Genomic DNA, 17,434 nt, shown 5'->3' on the forward strand with positions numbered 1-17,434 from the left:
TTCACTGGGCCTGTGCAGAGTTTTTTTGCTTTTCCTGTTGTACATTAGAGAGAAAATCCAGTATTAGAGAGAACATGCTCTTCAGGGGGTATACTCAAGATGGGCAAGTTTTGGTCTTTAAGTTAGATGTAGATGACATTAGTCAGTGGAAGAAATCATTTTTGGATTTTCTCCCCCACCCCTCTCATTTCCTGGCCTTAAGTGTTTTATTTTTTAGTTAGTTCATCTTTTTTCTTTTATCGGATGTGTTTTGCACATGAAAGGAGAAAATGCAGATAGAAAAGTGTTTAATTTTCCTAAGGCTGAGAAGGTATAATGTCTTTAGGGTAATTAAATTATGATTTTGTGACTCTTTCAATATGGATCATCAAACTTGATGCCTTTAGAGCCTACAGTAGATCCTTTGAAAGCCACGGCTAACTTTTCACTATTTTCCCACCTGGAGACCTAGTCATCTCAAAAGGGGAAAAAAAAATATGCTTTCTACTTCAATTGTTGGATAGCATCTTCGTATGTTTTATTTGTAAAACAAAACATACACATTATGAAAAGGACAAAACATGCACAGAGTGAAAAGAAACCATGTAGCTTGCATAGGCACATATTTTTACATATTTGTTTCTAAATGTACAAACAGGATCTGCTCTACAAAATGCTCTAGGATGGTATTTGTTTCAAATTTATGTAATCAGCCATGTTGCAAGATGGTATTCGAAAAGAAGCTTAAAGATGTGTTATCCTTGTTTCATATCTAACACCCTCTCTCTCTCCCTGTGGACCAATAAATAGCAGAGATGAAAAAATATTTAATGTCAAACAATGCAGTAAAGTACAGAAGTCTTTATGTTTCAAAAGCATAATCACGACTAAAGGCGAAGTTCCAGCCGGGAGAGAAGCTCTTGTGTACAAGTTGAGCTCAGTTAAAGTTCAGGGGGTTCCGGCTCGTTGGTAGATCTTAAAGTTTATAAGCAGATTTCCAGATGTGATCCTATCAAACTATAACTTGAGTTCAGTTCATTAAAATTTTGCTGTTGGTCAGGACTCTCAGTAGGATTCCCAACATTCTCTCGCTCTCATATATTCATTTTAATGGTCCTTTGGCAGGCTGGATCCTGTACTCGTAGTTTAAATGACAGGCGTCACTCTTCAGCACATGATTATCTGATTCTTGAACCAGTGCGTGCAAAACAAGACATGTGCATTTCTGGAAAACCAGGCCTCGCCAAAAGAGTGGCTGGCACAGCCTCCCACTGGCAATCAAACCCAAGGATCTTTTAATTATGAAACAGAGCTGGAAAAAAAGGGAGAGAGAGAGAGAAAAGAGAAGAAAAAAGTGCCCCGAAAAACTAGACTATTACTGTGTTTCAGTTCTATTAGCTTATTGCCAAGGGTTCCAGCAACGCTTACTCTGAACATAAATGTGTCTCTTAAATGTGATTTAGGGTTTTCCAAAGATAGAGATGATTCCAAAATAATAAAACCCCTTGGCCTGGCTGAGGAAGACTGAATCATCTTTTATTAGGAAACTTTATATTTTCCTGGGTTACTAAAGTTGTTACATAAGGTCACAATTAGCACATTAGCTGGCCCTAATCTCCAAGAGATAAGATCAAACACCCAGTAGAGCAAGAGAGATGGTATGCACTGATAGGACCAGTTACTCCCAGGCTTTCGCAGCTGTGATGGGAAAGCATTACCTGGTTACCTGTACTGACCAGTGCTTTTTGCAGACGTAACTCCACTTGAAATACGCTCCTTGCTCAAGTTTTGGACTAGTCTTCCTGCCAGTATGACTACTGGAAGACATCGTAAAGATTTCTTTCAATCGGAGGCCAAGGCAATGGTAGAGGATCATTCCAAAAGACAGATAAAATAAGAAGGAGAGGGACTCGTTGACAGAATTAATATATTAAACACCCTAATTCCTTTTAAACCAATTTCAATGATTGATGGGAATTTGAATCTATTCTTTTCTGTTTTCTGACTACATGCTATTTCACAAATCTTACTAGAGAAGACTAATTTTTTCTTAGAAGTTAGGGACCTTTTCCCTAGTGGATTGGCTTATAAAATTTTCGATGAGTTAAACCTGGGAAGCAGGAGTGTACATTTTATATACTCTTCATAAGTTTGTATTTGGGATGATACCAGGACAATTTTTAATTAGATTAGAGAAAACAGATGATAGTCCTTTGGGAAAAAAGATAAATAAATAGCATTTTAAAGCAGAAATTGACAAAGCCTATAGCACAGACCTCTTGAGCTGAGAGTAGTATTTACATTTTTAAAATGGTTGTGAAAAAGAGAGAGAAAGAGAACATGAAACAGAGAAAACGTGCCCACTAAGCCTAAAATATTATTTATCCTTTGCAGACAAAATTTGTCAGCACCTCTAAATTAAAGGATATCTTACTGTACACTTTTAAATTATTTATCACCTATATTCTGCAATTGTAAATATATGAAACACAAAACTGAAAAAAGAACTAAGAATAATTTTTCAAAAATTAACAGCTGTATATTACAAGTGTGCCCACTGTACAAGTCCATCTGTGGGAAGTTTACAACCAAGCAACAATAGAGCTATGACGCTAGAAATCAGATTACTGGTGACCTCTGCATGATATTGACAAGAAAGCTGCATGAGTGAACTTCTTAAGGGGAGGGAAATGTTTTAGATCTTAATTGGGGTAGTGGTTACCAAAGGATATATACAGACTTTAAATTTCCTGAGATTTCCAGTCAAAATGTACAATTGACTGAATGTGCTATAATTCAATTAAAAAATAAATCACTAAATAAAAACATAATACATTCATGATTTACACACCTGCATTTTATAGCATAGAACATAAAACAGAAGATAAAGAGAGAAAATTCAATATCATCCAAAAAAAGAACCATTACCTACAAAGTTACCCCGTTTAGACTGACAAGAGATTTGACAACAACAGTAATAGAGGCCAGCATAAAATGGAATATCTTTTAAATACTAAAAACCTAAATTAAAGCCTTAAATTCTATAACTAGCTACATCATTCAAAAATAAAAACAAAATAAAGCCTTTTCAGGAAGCATAATAAGAGAGCTTTGGATATAAAGGGCATCAACGAAAGAACTAGTAAAGAATGTGCTTCAGGAAGACAATGGAACTTAAAGAAAAGAAATAGTGGGGTGCCTGGCTGACTCAATGGATAGAGCATGAGACTCTTGATCTTGGGGTCATGAGCTTGGGTCTTATGTTGGGCATAGGCTTACTTAAAAAAAAAGAAAAAAAATGGAATTGAAGAATCAGTATAGGACTAGGAGATAGATATATATGGGGATAAATATAATATAATTAAATATAAATATATATTAAATATAATATAATGAAAAAGTAACCATAATAAAATGATTAATTTAGAAGTGTTTGAAAAATAAACTCAAATACCAGAGAGCTCATATAAAAATTCATTGAGCTGTATACTTAGTGTTTGTACATCTCACTGTGTACACTACACTGAAGTTTTAAAACTCTCTTAGAATAAAAGCCCTCTTCTCCCACCATCATTAATGCAAAGATAAAGGTCACAATTGTTTGAAGGCCTCCTATTCACCCAATTGATGAGGGACGGATTCCACCCTAGAGTTACGGGAATGGCTGATCACACAACATCTGACACTGAGCAGATGAGATGAACAGCTGTTTATTAGTTGCCTAGACCCATAGCACAGGGCGGGAGGATATGGCTGCAGGATCATACAGGAGTTGAATGCTGGCATGAGAAAGAGGCCTTTGGTAGGAAGGCTTTGTTTGCAGGATCATGAGTTTGGAGTGCCCTCTCCTTCCCATGGGAGGGTATGACTGACTTGTTTGGATAATCCTGTGGACTGCCAAGGACCTAAAGGACCAAGGACCACATATCAGGGATAAGCAGAAATTGCACCTTTTCCTTTTAATAAAGAGTATTTCTTGGCGAGGGGACTTCAGCTATGGGAGCAGACTGGGGAGGAGAACTTGGAGCTAGGCTGTTTAACGCTCTCTGGTTTCTCCCAGATGTTGAGGCAACACATAACATCGGGCCTTAATGTTCAACACTATATCACATATATATTATATAATGTTCAACATTATATCACAATCATTGCCTTGCCTAAGAACTCAAGTAAGCCACGATAGTGATAATACCCAAGTGTTCGCAGTCTTTGGGTAGTTATGAGAGGAGGATATCACTCGGTAATGTGTCTAATTCTTATTTCTAGTTCTAAAAGAGTAAAATTTGAAGGAAATGAGGTGGAAATGAAAAGGTACTGTAATGCAGAGTGTACTTATATTGTTGATAATAAAGCAGTGAGGAAAAAATGGTATAGTCTCTACAAATTGAACTTTGTTCTTCAAGGAGCATGTGCACACGTGTGTGTATATTTTTGTGTTTCTGAGAAAAAAACGTCCACACTGAGTTGTCTCAATGGGTTATCTACCAGGGGGAATACCTCATGAGAAACTACACTGTGGGCATCAAGGCCTCAAATAGATTTTCCTGCTGTAGGACCTGGAGACTTATCGTCAACTACTCAGGCTTAAAGAGCATTTTGATGAAGGGGAAGGAGAAATCCTGAAACAAAATTAAATACTAAAGCTGGAGATGTTTAAAAAACTGAGTGGAGGGGCACCTGGGTGGCTCAATGGGTTAAAGCCTCTGCGTTTGGCTCGGGTCATGATCCCAGAGTCCTGGGTTCGAGCCCCACATTGGGCTCTCTGCTCAGCGGGGAGCCCATTTCCCTTCCTCTCTCTCTGTCTGCCTCTCTGCCTACTTGTGATCTCTGTCTGTCAAATAAATAAATAAAATCTATTTAAAAAAAAACTGAGTGGAAAATCACATAGTGGAAGTCCAAAGAAGATGCTCTAGTGGGGAAAGAGATAGATCTATGGATAAGTAAGGAAGTTTAGGAATTATGTCTTCTGGAAATATACTTCCAGCAAAAGGACACAGTCCTGTGTTAATATCTCATTCCCATCTCTTCCTTACCCCATATATACTCATTTCTTAGAAGTTGGTAAGTGTGAAGAAAAAACATTCTTTTAAGCCTCAGAAAATGATGTTAGAAGAAGAACTCTGTTTTACAATATTATTAATAGACTCTTCTAGAAAATATTTAGCATTTCTGATTTTGATAAGTTTAAGTTTCTTCTGGTAAGTTAAATTTTCCTCATCCAGCTAATCATCATTCTCTTAGTAAGCCAAATGACTTTTAACTAGATATTTCTTTCTTATACCTAGCTAACAATATTTTCTGTCCATATTTAGTTTCCTATAAAATCCAAAGAGAAATTTATGTCTTCTCCCTTGCAGACAAGTTTGAAATAAAATTTTGACATGTGCTCACCATCAATTTGTCTGAAAATTTGCTTTTAAAATAGACAAGTATCCATTTTCCTATTATAAAGAAAACATATGGTAGGATTTACTTCATGACTGCAAACATTTTCCTATAGTCAAAAACAACTCTGTAATTTGAAATGTGGCAGAGAGCACTTAGAGGAGCAGGAGAGGATAAACTTAGGTCAATAATTGGCTGGAGAATAGAGGTTAACCTGTGGGATTGATCCTGGTGGATGTGTGTAAAAATATTTAAATTTCTACCTGTCCATTTGTAGGCATATGTAGAGAAATCCTGTATCTAACTTGGTAACCAAAATCTTCACATCTGGTAATCAGAAAATAAGAATTTCAAAAAGCCAATTAAGGCTTGGAGAAGCCTCTTGAAGTCAATCCATGGCCATCTAAATTATTTTCTCTAGGTATATCAAATAGAGTCCATCAGCTGCAATAATTTTTAACTGGAAGTAAGTTTGCTCTTCACTCACCTCTTCTGGGATTCTTGGCAAGGTCTGGAGACATTTTTAATTGTCCAGAGTGGGGTGGGGGAAGCATTGTCATTGATATGTAGTTGTTAGAGGACCAGATGCTGCTAACTAGTCTATAGTGCACAGGATAGTCCCTTACAACAAAGATCATTGAGCCCAAAGTGTCATTAGTGCCAAGGTTGAGAAACCCTGAGCTAAAATGTGAATGGTAGTAACTTAATGATGACAGAGTCAAAGGTGACCTGGGTAAGCCTGTGAAGGGTGAAAATGGCTAGAAGTTGGGCACCTGGACGACTCAGTGGGTTAAGCCTCTGCCTTCGGCTCAGGTTACGATCCCGGGGTCCTGGGATGGAGGCCCATATCAGGCTCTCTGCTCCTCAGGGAGCCTGCTTCCCCCTCTCCCTCTGCCTGCCTCTCTGCCTCCTTGTGATTTCTCTGTCAAATAAATAAATAAAATCTTAAAAAAAAATGGTTTGGGGGCGCCTGGGTGGCTCAGTGGGTTAAGCCTCTGCCTTAGGCTCAGGTCATGATCTTGGGGTCCTGGGATCAAGCCCCACATGGGGCTCTCTGCTCAATGGGGAGCCTGCTTCCCCATCTCTCTCTGCCAGCTGCTCTGCCTACTTGTGATCTCTCTCCCTCTGTCAAATAAATAAATAAAATCTTTAAAAAAAAAAAAGGCTTGAAGTGAATGATAAAAGAACTATCACATTTTTCAAGATATTACCAAGAAAAGTCATATGGAGAGGATGCTATCTTAAAATAAATTTTAAAAGAGTAATAGTAGGTCAAATGGTAAAACTCTTCCCTCCTAAGGGTTAACCATGCTTCAAAGAGTTAATTTGAATAGGAATGGGAATGAGTACAGTAACTATTGAAGGCAAGGGAGGTTAAGACAGAGGGAGAGGGAAAGGAAGAGAGAAAGGAAGAGTGAGTCTCCAGCAATTAATAATATCCAGCCAACTGGAGTTAGCAGGGTTAAGATTCTGGCTGCTGTTGCCTGGGAAAAAGGCCTTTCTCTCAGGGAGGAAACCGGTGACCAAGTTCAGGATAGTGTCAAATTAAGGTTGTATTCCAATAGAGGGGCTGTGAGTGGGAGCCAGGGAATCAGATTATTGGGGAAGTTGGGGGCAGGGGCGCCAAGATAACCAGCTGAGTGCAAAAGAACTGGAAGCAAAGCCAGGATAAGCAGAAAGTCACATGGAACACAGCACAGGAACTGAGTAGTAAATGTGGCAGCTGGTTTTAGAGTCCCAGGAGAAAGGCTCTGCGGATCAGTCTGTGGGCACAGCCACATCATGAAGCTTATGCCCATGGCCCTCAGTCGCACTCTTCTGGCTCATCAGACCCAGTCTAATTTTATCCCAATGAAAACTAAAAGATCTCATTTGACATTTCCTTGGATGTCCTTGTACAATGTGTAACGAACCCAGACAGGAATAAATCTTGTTAAGGCTTAATTCTCAACAGAGGCAGATACCTGCTCTATTCATCCTGGACTCCAGAATCTTGGTATAAATATCTGGTGCATTCATATACGTCAGCATTTTTCTAGAATAATATCTTGACAGTTAATATATTCAGTTAGTTATTAAGGTAACAAGAGGATTGACTGAAAATGACTGAACAATATAGCATTTAACTCTTTAATGGTTTTATTCCCAGAATAGTTCAGGTTAGTCTTGAAACAAAAAGGAAAAGACTCCAAGAAAGTTTGGTAAAATAACTTTACCGATAGTAAACTGGAAAAATAAACTGAACTGTAGAAATTTTTAATGTAACAGGTTTTGAGAAAAATAAGTTGAACCAGTGAAATGGGCATTATAGACCTTTGTTACTTTATTCAGTCTTTCCAATCTGCAAGGTCTGTGTTGTTTTAATACATATACTAGGAAACCAACCTACAAATCAGGTAGGTAGGCATGAGAGCAGCAAAATACGTGGGAGCAGTATTTCATGTATAGCGGGTTGTTTGTTTGTTTGGGGTCAATAAAAGAACCACACAAGGGCATCAGACTTTAAAAGCACAAGTGGTTTTAGCATGATAGTGAGAAAATTGGGAAGTGGAAATAAACTCCCACCTCAGAAGTAAAGACACACATACTAAGAAAATGCCTGTTTAACACAAACAGTGGCCACATTTCTTGATCTCATGACAAATTGATTCTACTTACCTGGCTGTGGAAAATGAAGGGTACTGGGGCAACCCTTAAATAATGTCTATGGGCAAAGCTCAGATCTACAGACCTTTATTCAGTTAAAAAATAAGAAAAAAAACAAAAATTCTAAGACATGGGGAATTTGAACCATGCGTAGAAAAGAGACCTCTCAAGACACAGATGAGGATATTTCTGAAAAATTTTAATGACAAGCATCAAGATACAAGAAAGACTTGTTTATTATATTTATAAGCTAGATTATGTGAGGTAAAAAACAATTATCCAATATCGGTGGCTTCCAACTAATAAGTATAGTTCCTGTTCATAATACTTGTCTATCACAGGTCTGCTTATCTTTATGCCTTGTGTGGCTCAGGCTGATAGAACTGCCTTTTCTCCTTTGTCTTCCTTGATTGCAAAACCAGGAAAAGGGAGCATGGAAAACTAAACACTGACTCTTAAAGCTTGTACCCAGAAGTGACATGCATTACTTCCACTCACATTGCATTTGCTAAAACAAGTCATAGAGCCAGGCCTCAGAGCAAGTTAACCTTACTTTGTGCTCAAAATGAGAACACTGATATTTATTAAAAGTTTCCCTAACAATTGTCACAATCAACCCTTAGACTCACAAATATATGGTTGGCTTTTCTTTTTATCAGCAAATTATACTTGTCCCCATTCCAAGTCCTCTCCATTTACATTACATGTGCCTCCTTCCTGAGATCTATCCATTCACTACACTTTGATAAAATTCTGTATGTATCTTCTCTTCATATGGAAATCCATGAACCAAAATGGCAATTATCTGTCCTTCATGGCTCCTGATATGAAACTACTGAAAGGATCACATTACCAGAGAAATGTTTCAATTCAGAAAAGAGGGGGAGAGATTCTGTAGGCCCTGGTTCAAAGGAATTCTGACATCCTTCTAGGTTATTACAAGAATATTCTATTCTGAAGGTAGAAAATTCTCTTTTATTATCACTTGCTTCCATTCCCTGAAATAGTTTCCATGTTCTTGACTTTTGAGGTCCCTCAGTGATGTTCTTCTTTTTATATTATCATCTTTGGGCATGGGTGGAGAGATTAACAGAGCTCTACCTTTGAGACCAATTAACTTTCTCAGTCTGCTTCCTGGAATATAGAATTTTGTGGGACCAAAGGATCTTACTTGCAATCAGCCACAAATAATAAGGTAATTAGGAATGACCAAGCAATAAATGTTCAGAATCTACGTATGTATGTATATATGTATGTATCTAGAGAGGTCTAGTGATATTGATAGAAATGTCTATTTCTACAAATATAGAAGGATAGATTCTGCACATTTGTTGTATCTATCAACAGATAGTATAAAGATATAGAGATATATATCTCCAATCCTTATATACATGAATAAATGAAATCTATAGATATGTATATAGATAGCTAGAGAGAGAGAGTTTAAGACTTTAGAGAAAGATCCAAATAAATAAAAGTGATGATATCTCCATTTTAAATTCAGATTTTTGTACACATTACTGAACATTGTAAACATATCACTTCTCTTCATAGTTTTCTATGAATAAAATATACTATAAAATATTTACCTTGATTTATTATGGAACTGAAAAGCTGTGTATAATGTTCAGGTGGAAGACGTAAACATAAGAATATCCACAGACTTTTTTTTTTAAAGATTTTATTTATTTATTTGGCAGACAGAGATTACAAGTCGGCAAGAGAGGCAGGCAGGGAGAGAGGGGAGGAAGCAGGCTCTCAGCAGAGCAGAGAGCCCCATGTGGGGCTTGATCCCAGGACCCTGGGATCCTGACCTGAGCCGAAAGCAGAGGCTTTAACCCACTGAGCCACCCTGGCACCCCGAATACCCACAGACTTTTGAAAAACAAAATGAGACTGAAAAGTACATTCAGTTGAAAACTTAATTTTTAAAAATCTGTATATGTATATAAACACATGGAAATGGAAGTAGAAGAAAACATTCTGAAGTCCTGATAGATGATACTGTGGGAAAAGTAATTGGAATGAAAGGTGAGAGTGATTAAGGAGATCTTTCAATGTTACTATGTATACTATGAATTCTTTATAATGAAATTAAAAATGAATTGATGGAACTTCTTGTTCTGTCCAAGATGGAATTTCAGCAAATGGATTTACATTGCAGCCTAAAACAACCAAAAATGACCAAAATATATGAAACAGCAGCTCCAAGATACTGAACATCAGGCAATGAATGATATTTACCCTAAGAAATAGGGAACAAGAGCGATGGGAACACTATCACTGCACATCTTTGCCTTGGAAATTTTCCAAGACACAACAGAAGAAGGCAGGTGGAGTGCACTGCTGAGGAGATAGAGCCAGGAATCTAGAGATACTCTGTGGTTACCGTTTGCCAGAAGAATACTGGAGAGGAGAGAGCTGCACAAAGACAGCTCTAGACATCTGAAGATGGTCCGCCTCTAGTATTCAGCTGAACACTGGTAAGTGCAAGCACGTGAGACAACTCCCACACAAAAGATTAATAGTAACTGTGCCCAGCCCTTATATAGGACTAAAATAATGACTATTCTCACCAATCAGAGTGGAAAACCTCAAGATTCATGAGGCTCTTTGGGTAGAGTACACATGAGCATCTTGCCTCAATAGTTGGGAATAATCAGCCCCAGATCAATGACCACTACTTTGACCTCCCATCTCCCCAACAAATCTTAAAAGCAAGACTCAAAAGGGTAAAACTATTTCAAGGCCTCCCATCTCCCCAACAAATCTTAAAAGCAAGACTCAAAAGGGTAGAGCTGTTTCAAGGAACTTAACCACACTCCAGAACAAAACTCAGGAATATTTATGAGAATACAAAAATATCCCACACTTCAAATGATAAAATTCATAAGATCTAGCATTTAACCAAATATTACCAGACGTTCAAAGAAAAGGGAAAATATAACCCAGAGTGAAGAGGAACATCAATTACTCAAATCCAACACAGGCGTTAGAATTAACAAAGAAAACAGTAATTATAATTGTATTCTATATATTCAAAGCCTTAAGTAGAAACATGAAAATATTTCTAAAATACCCAAAGAGAAGCAAGTTTTGAAGTTGAAAACTACAATTTGTGGTTTTTAAAAATATACTGGAAAGGATCAATGAGCCTGGAGACATAGAATAGAAACTATCAAGAAAGTATCATAGAGGGGGAAAAAAAAGGAAAGAGAGAGAAAGAGAGAATGGTACATCTGTGAGCTGTGGGAAAACTTCAGTTTAACATATATGGTATTGTTGTCCCTGGAGAAGAGAGATTTAGTGTCAGAAAAAAAATATTTGAATAGATAATGGCCAAGGTTTTCCAAATATGATAAAAATGATAAATTCATGGATCTAAGAAGATCTACAAACATGAGAAACATAAACCATATTGAGGCACAACATATCACATTGCTCAAAGCTAGTGGTAAAGAGAAAAATCTTAAAAGCAACCAGAGGAATTTTTTTTTAAATTAAATATCAGGAAACAAAGACAAGAATGATATGCTGTTTCTTTTCAGAAACATTGTAAATGAGATGATAGTGCAGCTGCATTTATTAAGTAATGGAAAAAAAAAAACCCACCCAATGTCAACCTAGAATTCCATATTTAGCAAGAAAATCTTTCAAAAATGGTCAGGTAAAAATGTTTTTCAGACTTAATGACCAGAAGATTCATGCTACAAAATTTAATTTAATTTAATTTAATTAATTAAAATAATAAAAAATAAAATAAAATAAAAAATAAAAAAAAATAGAAGTCCTTTAGGCAGAAGTAAAATGATACCAGGGAAATTAAGGTCCACACCAAGGAAATAAGAACACTGGAACTGTTAAATGCATGAGTAAATCTATACATTTTCCCCCTGTTATTTCAATTCTTTATAAGATAATTGATCATTTAAACAAACATTGGGTGAGGTTTCATAATATTTAGGGTATCACAACATGTAAAAGTAGATATATGACAATAATACAGGAAGGTCAGGAAGGGAGAAATGGAAGTTACTAATGTAAGTCTTTTGTAAATGTACATGTAACATGTACATTTACATTCAAGTTTATTGAACTAATAAAAGAGCTTCAGAATACATAACCCAAAAGGGATAAACAGGTACATCTAAATTATCTAAAATTATAGTCAAAGATTTCAATATTCCTTTCTCCATAATTGAGGGAACAAGTAGATAGAAATTTAGAAAGATGCTGAATCAATAGCAATACTATCAACCAAGTCATTTCTTGACTTTTATAGTAAAGTCTATCCTAAAATAGCAGAATAATCATCCTTTCAAAGTGCATATAAAATATTTACCTATATAAACCGTATTTTGAGTCAATAAATTTAAAATGATTTCAGCTATGCAAAATAGTTTACTAAACACAATAGAATCAAATTCAATAGAAATCAGAACAGAAAGATACCTGAACAATCCCCATATAGACTAATATATCTCCCAATAGACTAATATACTACTTATATAATTCAAAAATATTTAAAATATTGAAAAAAAATGAAACTACTAGAATATCATTAACATTGCCCACACATCAGGAGTAAAAAAAGTAGACATAACAGAAAATCAGCTAATAAATACAAATGAAATGTCTAGTTCACAAAGAATACAGAGAAAAAGGAAAGTGAACAGAATTAATGATAGATAATGTAGCAAGTGAATGATTAAGAGCTAAGTTCCAATTTAAAAATAGTATTTCTGGAGAAACAACAAAAGTACAGGTCTGGAAACATGTTTTCATAATAAAAGAAAACACTTCCCTGAGTGGAAAACATTCACAGGTAGCAAAATGAGAGGCATTCTTTGTCCAACAATTTTGCCAGCCTGTCATAATGATGCCATTATAAGTCATGGAGTCTATCTACTAAAATCACCTCAAATGAAATAATGGAGGTGTGAAATTGAAACATCATGACAAATTACTTTTATGACATAAGATAGTATATGCTACCCAGATCACCTCCTTACTATACAGCAGAAACCTAGCTTTGGGGTTACTTTTGTTACTGTCCTCAAAATGGAACACATTTTGATACGTAGACTTGTGAAAAATAATCATCACTTAAGCTGTGCATTAAAATCCATGTCATAGGCTGTAGCAACATTTTTCTAGATATGTCTCCTGAGGCAAGGGAAATAAAAACAAAAACTATTGGGGGGCGCCTGGGTGGCTCAGTGGGTTAAGCCGCTGCCTTCAGTTCAGGTCATGATCTCAGGGTCCTGGAATCGAGTCCCGCATCGGGCTCTCTGCTCAGTGGGGAGCCTGCTTCCCTCTCTCTCTCTCTCTGCCTGCCTCTCTGCCTACGTGATCTCTCTCTGTCAAATAAATAAATAAAATCTTTAAAAAAAAAACAAAAACAAAAACTATTGGGATTACATCAAAATAAAAAGCGTCTTCACAGTGAAGGAAACAACACAATTAAAAGGCAACCTACTGAACTGGAGAAGATACTTGCAAATGACATATCTGGTAAAGGATTAGTATTCAAAAATGTATAAAAAACTGATACAATCCAACAGTCAAAAAACAATATAATTTTAAAATGGGCAGAAGACATGAACAGACATTTCTCCAAAAAAGATATTCAGATCCTCAACAGACACTTGAAAAGTTGCTCAACATCACTCATCATCAAGGAAATGTAAATCAAAACCACAATGACATATCACTTCAAACCTCTCAGAACAGTTAAAATAAAAAAACAAAGAAACAAGTATTGGTGAGGATGAGGAGGAAAAAGGACCCCTCATGCACTACCGGTGGGAATGCACACTGGAGCAGTCACTGTGGAAAACAGTATGGAGTTTCCTCAAAAAGTTAAAAATGGAACTACCCTATGATCTAGTAATCACACTGCTAGGTATTTACCCCTCACCCCGAAATACAGAAACAATAATTCAAAAGAATACATGCATCCCTATGTTTATAGCAGCATTATTTACAATAGCCAAATTACAGAAACAGCCTAAATATCCATTGACAGATGAATGGATAAAGAAGATGTGGGGTGTGTGTGTGCATGTGCATGTGTGTATGAATATACGTATGAAAATATGAATATTATATATAAATATTATACATATAATGGAATATTATTCCACCATATAAAAGAATGAAATCTTGCCATTTGTAACAACATGGATAGAGCTAGAGAGGCTAATGCTAAGCAAAATAAGTCCGTCAGAGAAAGACAAGTGCCATATGATTTCACTCATATGTGGAACTTAAGAAACAAAACAAACAAGCAAAAAAAAAAAAGAGAGAGAGAGAGAAACCAAGAAACATACTGAACTATAGAGAACAAAACTGATGGTTACCAGAGGGAAGTGGGTGGGGGATGGGTTAAACAGGTGATGGGGATTAAGGATGATGTATGGAATTGCTGAACCGCTATATTGTACACCTGAAACTAATATAACAGCGTACGTTAACTATTCTGGAATTAAAATAAAAATTTTAAAAAGAAATAAAAAGGAAGTAAAAATACCTCCATGTAATAAAATCTGAATGGCGTAATGCATAATGTTGTTTTGAGTACACAATAAAAGGACAATAGGAAAACCACTTTAGTCCTTGACTTCTTGAATGATTTCAACATTGGCCTCAGTTTTAAATTAAAAGAATAAAATGCTAGTCTGACCTAGAGAAGACACTCATTTGCAAGATTCTGGAAAATGCACAATAGAATTGGCCAAGTGGTAGACAGAGTGCAATGAGCTAGATCTGTGGTTTTCAGTCAGGGGCAGTTTTGTCCCCCAGGGGACATTTTGGCAATATCTGGAGACATATTTAGCTGTTGCAACTCAGGGCGGAAGGTGTTGCTACTGTCATCTCCCCGGTAGAAGCCAAGGATACTGCACAACATTCAATAGCAGATCCACAGGTATGGAAGAAATTAAAAATTATAAATGAATGCTATATAAAAATCTATTACAATGATACCAGTTAGGTAAAAATTTTAGAACACAAAATAATACTGTGTATTTTTATGGAGGCATTTGTACATAATCAAATACAAAACAATATTATATGCAACTTCAACGTAAGGATTTTCTCTAGGGAATGAGAGAGGAAAAGATGCAGTTGGGATGTTAGCTCCATGTACAGTATTTTATTTTTATTTTAAAAAAAATAAGATATGAAGGGGAGTCTGGGTGGCTCAGGAGGTTAAACGGCTGACTTTGGCTCAGGTCATGATTCCAGGGTCGTGGGATCGAGTCCTGCACCAGGCTCCCTGCTCAGTGGGGAACCTGCTTTTCCCTCTCCCTTTCCCTCTCCCTCTGCCTGCTGCGCCCCCTACTTGGGCATGCTCACTCTCTCTGTCAAATAAATAAATAAAATCTTCAAAAACTTTTTAAAAAAAACTAGGATATGAAACAAATTCAACAGAATGTTAATATCTATGAAATCTGGGTGGTCAGTATTTGAGTGTCTGTTATTTCATGTTCTGTTAGGACACATGAAAATGTCTCATAATTCAAAATAGAGAGGGAAATTTTTAAATAGCTCTTGTCATAGAATTTTGGCAAAGGTCTTTTTAAACAGCTACGTAAATTAAATCTGCTGATTTTTCTCAGGCTATTTTTCCAAATAATTCAAATGGATTCATCAGGGATGATTTCTATTTTTAAAAAGATATTACCCCTTGATTTCACTTTGATAAGCTGTAGGAGTAAGTTAAGCATTTTCTGAGAGTACTCATATCCAGTAAATGTCACAGATCTAAATTTTGAAACCCACTCAAGAGAGTTGAGGCGTTCGATCTTAATGATTATTGAACAACCAAAAACAGAGGTATGAGCTAAGCTCTTAGTCCGTGGCAGTTACCATTAGTCCTATCCTTCCTCTCATTAGCTGATGTTTCTGCCAAGCCTGTCCTTGCCATCACTCAGGCATGACACTATGTGAGGACTCAGTGTCGTTTGCCACAACAGTCCTGTTTGCCAAACCCAGATCTAATCACTGAAATCCTCACTACTGTTCTCAACCCCTCTTGGTTCAACAACTAACCTACATCTGTACCTTGCAGCCATTCCCTTCTCCTCTCCTCACTCCAGGTCCTGGTCGTCAATTATGGAAACCATCCAAGCCCTCTTGCTTCTCTCAGTCTGGGGGATTTTCCCCAACCTCAGGCAGACCACGTTTCCCCCCTCTCTTTTACGTTCAGCTTTCTTTTCCTTCCTCCTAGGAGTCATTCAGTTTAACTCACACCAAATATGCCTAGACTCTCCCCAAAGAGAAGTTTGGGTTGGGATCACGGCTTGAGTTCAACTTTCATTTTTATTTCTGACTTGCAAAAGCTGTTAATAACTCCTTAGGGTCAAAAAGCTCAGAATTCAGAGCACAAAATGTGCCTTTTTTTTTTTTCTTGTGAAATCTCAAAGACACAGTACCCCCTTATATCAACTTATACAGCAACCTGAGCAAAACTCTTAATAGATAATTCTATTGTGTTTTGCATAAATATCACATGATCCCATTCTTGTATATAGTTTCTGCCAATGGTCCAGATGTAAAATCAAATTGAGATTTGATGACGAAAATCATCAGATGGGACTCAAATTCTCTTTGAGAAGAGTCCTCTGTTACAGTTGCACATTTTGGAGGGGGGGGGAGCTCTTTGCCCCCTCCATTTTCTTCAAAATACTTGGTTGGGTGCCAGGATGCAAATATACAAACGATATACCTTCAGTTTGCCAATTCCTTTGAGCACACCTTGTGCTTTCAGCATCATTTTTTCTCTTACTCCTGACCTGCCTCTGTCAAAAGACAATTTCAGAGTAGGAAACTCCCTAAATCCTTCCTCGGGAATGATTGAAGCCAAGAATTAATTGTTTCTGCTATCTCCTCTCTTATTTTTTTGATGGACCTTTTGCACTGTGTCCATCTCACTGTTTTTGGCTGACTTGCTCCCTCTAATTTATTTAAAGAACTGCATAGTATATAGGCTTTGCTGTCGCTTGCAGAAAGCTCTTTAAATTTTTTTGGAGGGGTCTGTTTACATTTAAGCTTGCATTGGATTTCCCATGTTTCCTGGGATTCCCTTCTTCTTTCTCTAGGACAGGGTTCTTACTTTTAAAAAGATGCTTTTCACCAGAGTAGTCTCTTGGATACTTACTGTCAGTAAAGCAGGCAGTATTTGTTTGAATATCTGAGCGTTAGATACGTGGCCTATATCTTTCCGGGCCTTCTAACTTCCAATAGGTAATTGGTATTTTTAGAGGTCAGCAGGCTCTCTATAGTTATTTGGACAAAAATATATATGTATGTAGGTGTTTATGTGTGTACATGTATGTATCTGTGTTTCTTCCTTTTGTTTTTTCCCAAACTAATGCCTAAAGTTTTTGTTATAGCTCCCTTTTCTAAAATTGACTAAACT

At 36.7% G+C, this 17,434-nt stretch overlaps 2 long non-coding RNA genes across 3 annotated transcripts in view; one reads left to right on the forward strand and one right to left on the reverse strand.

The window, feature by feature from the left end:
- The window catches only part of LOC308352982, a 91,833-nt gene that overhangs the window by 32,753 nt on the left and 41,646 nt on the right, over positions 1-17,434 (forward strand). The gene's annotated exons all lie outside the window — the stretch shown is intronic.
- LOC308352983 overlaps positions 1-17,434 on the reverse strand; it is a 74,850-nt gene that overhangs the window by 3,948 nt on the left and 53,468 nt on the right. The window lies entirely within an intron of this gene.

This window comes from Martes martes, assembly GCF_963455335.1.
Source record: "Martes martes genome assembly, chromosome: 12".
Classification (NCBI taxonomy): domain Eukaryota; kingdom Metazoa; phylum Chordata; class Mammalia; order Carnivora; family Mustelidae; genus Martes; species Martes martes.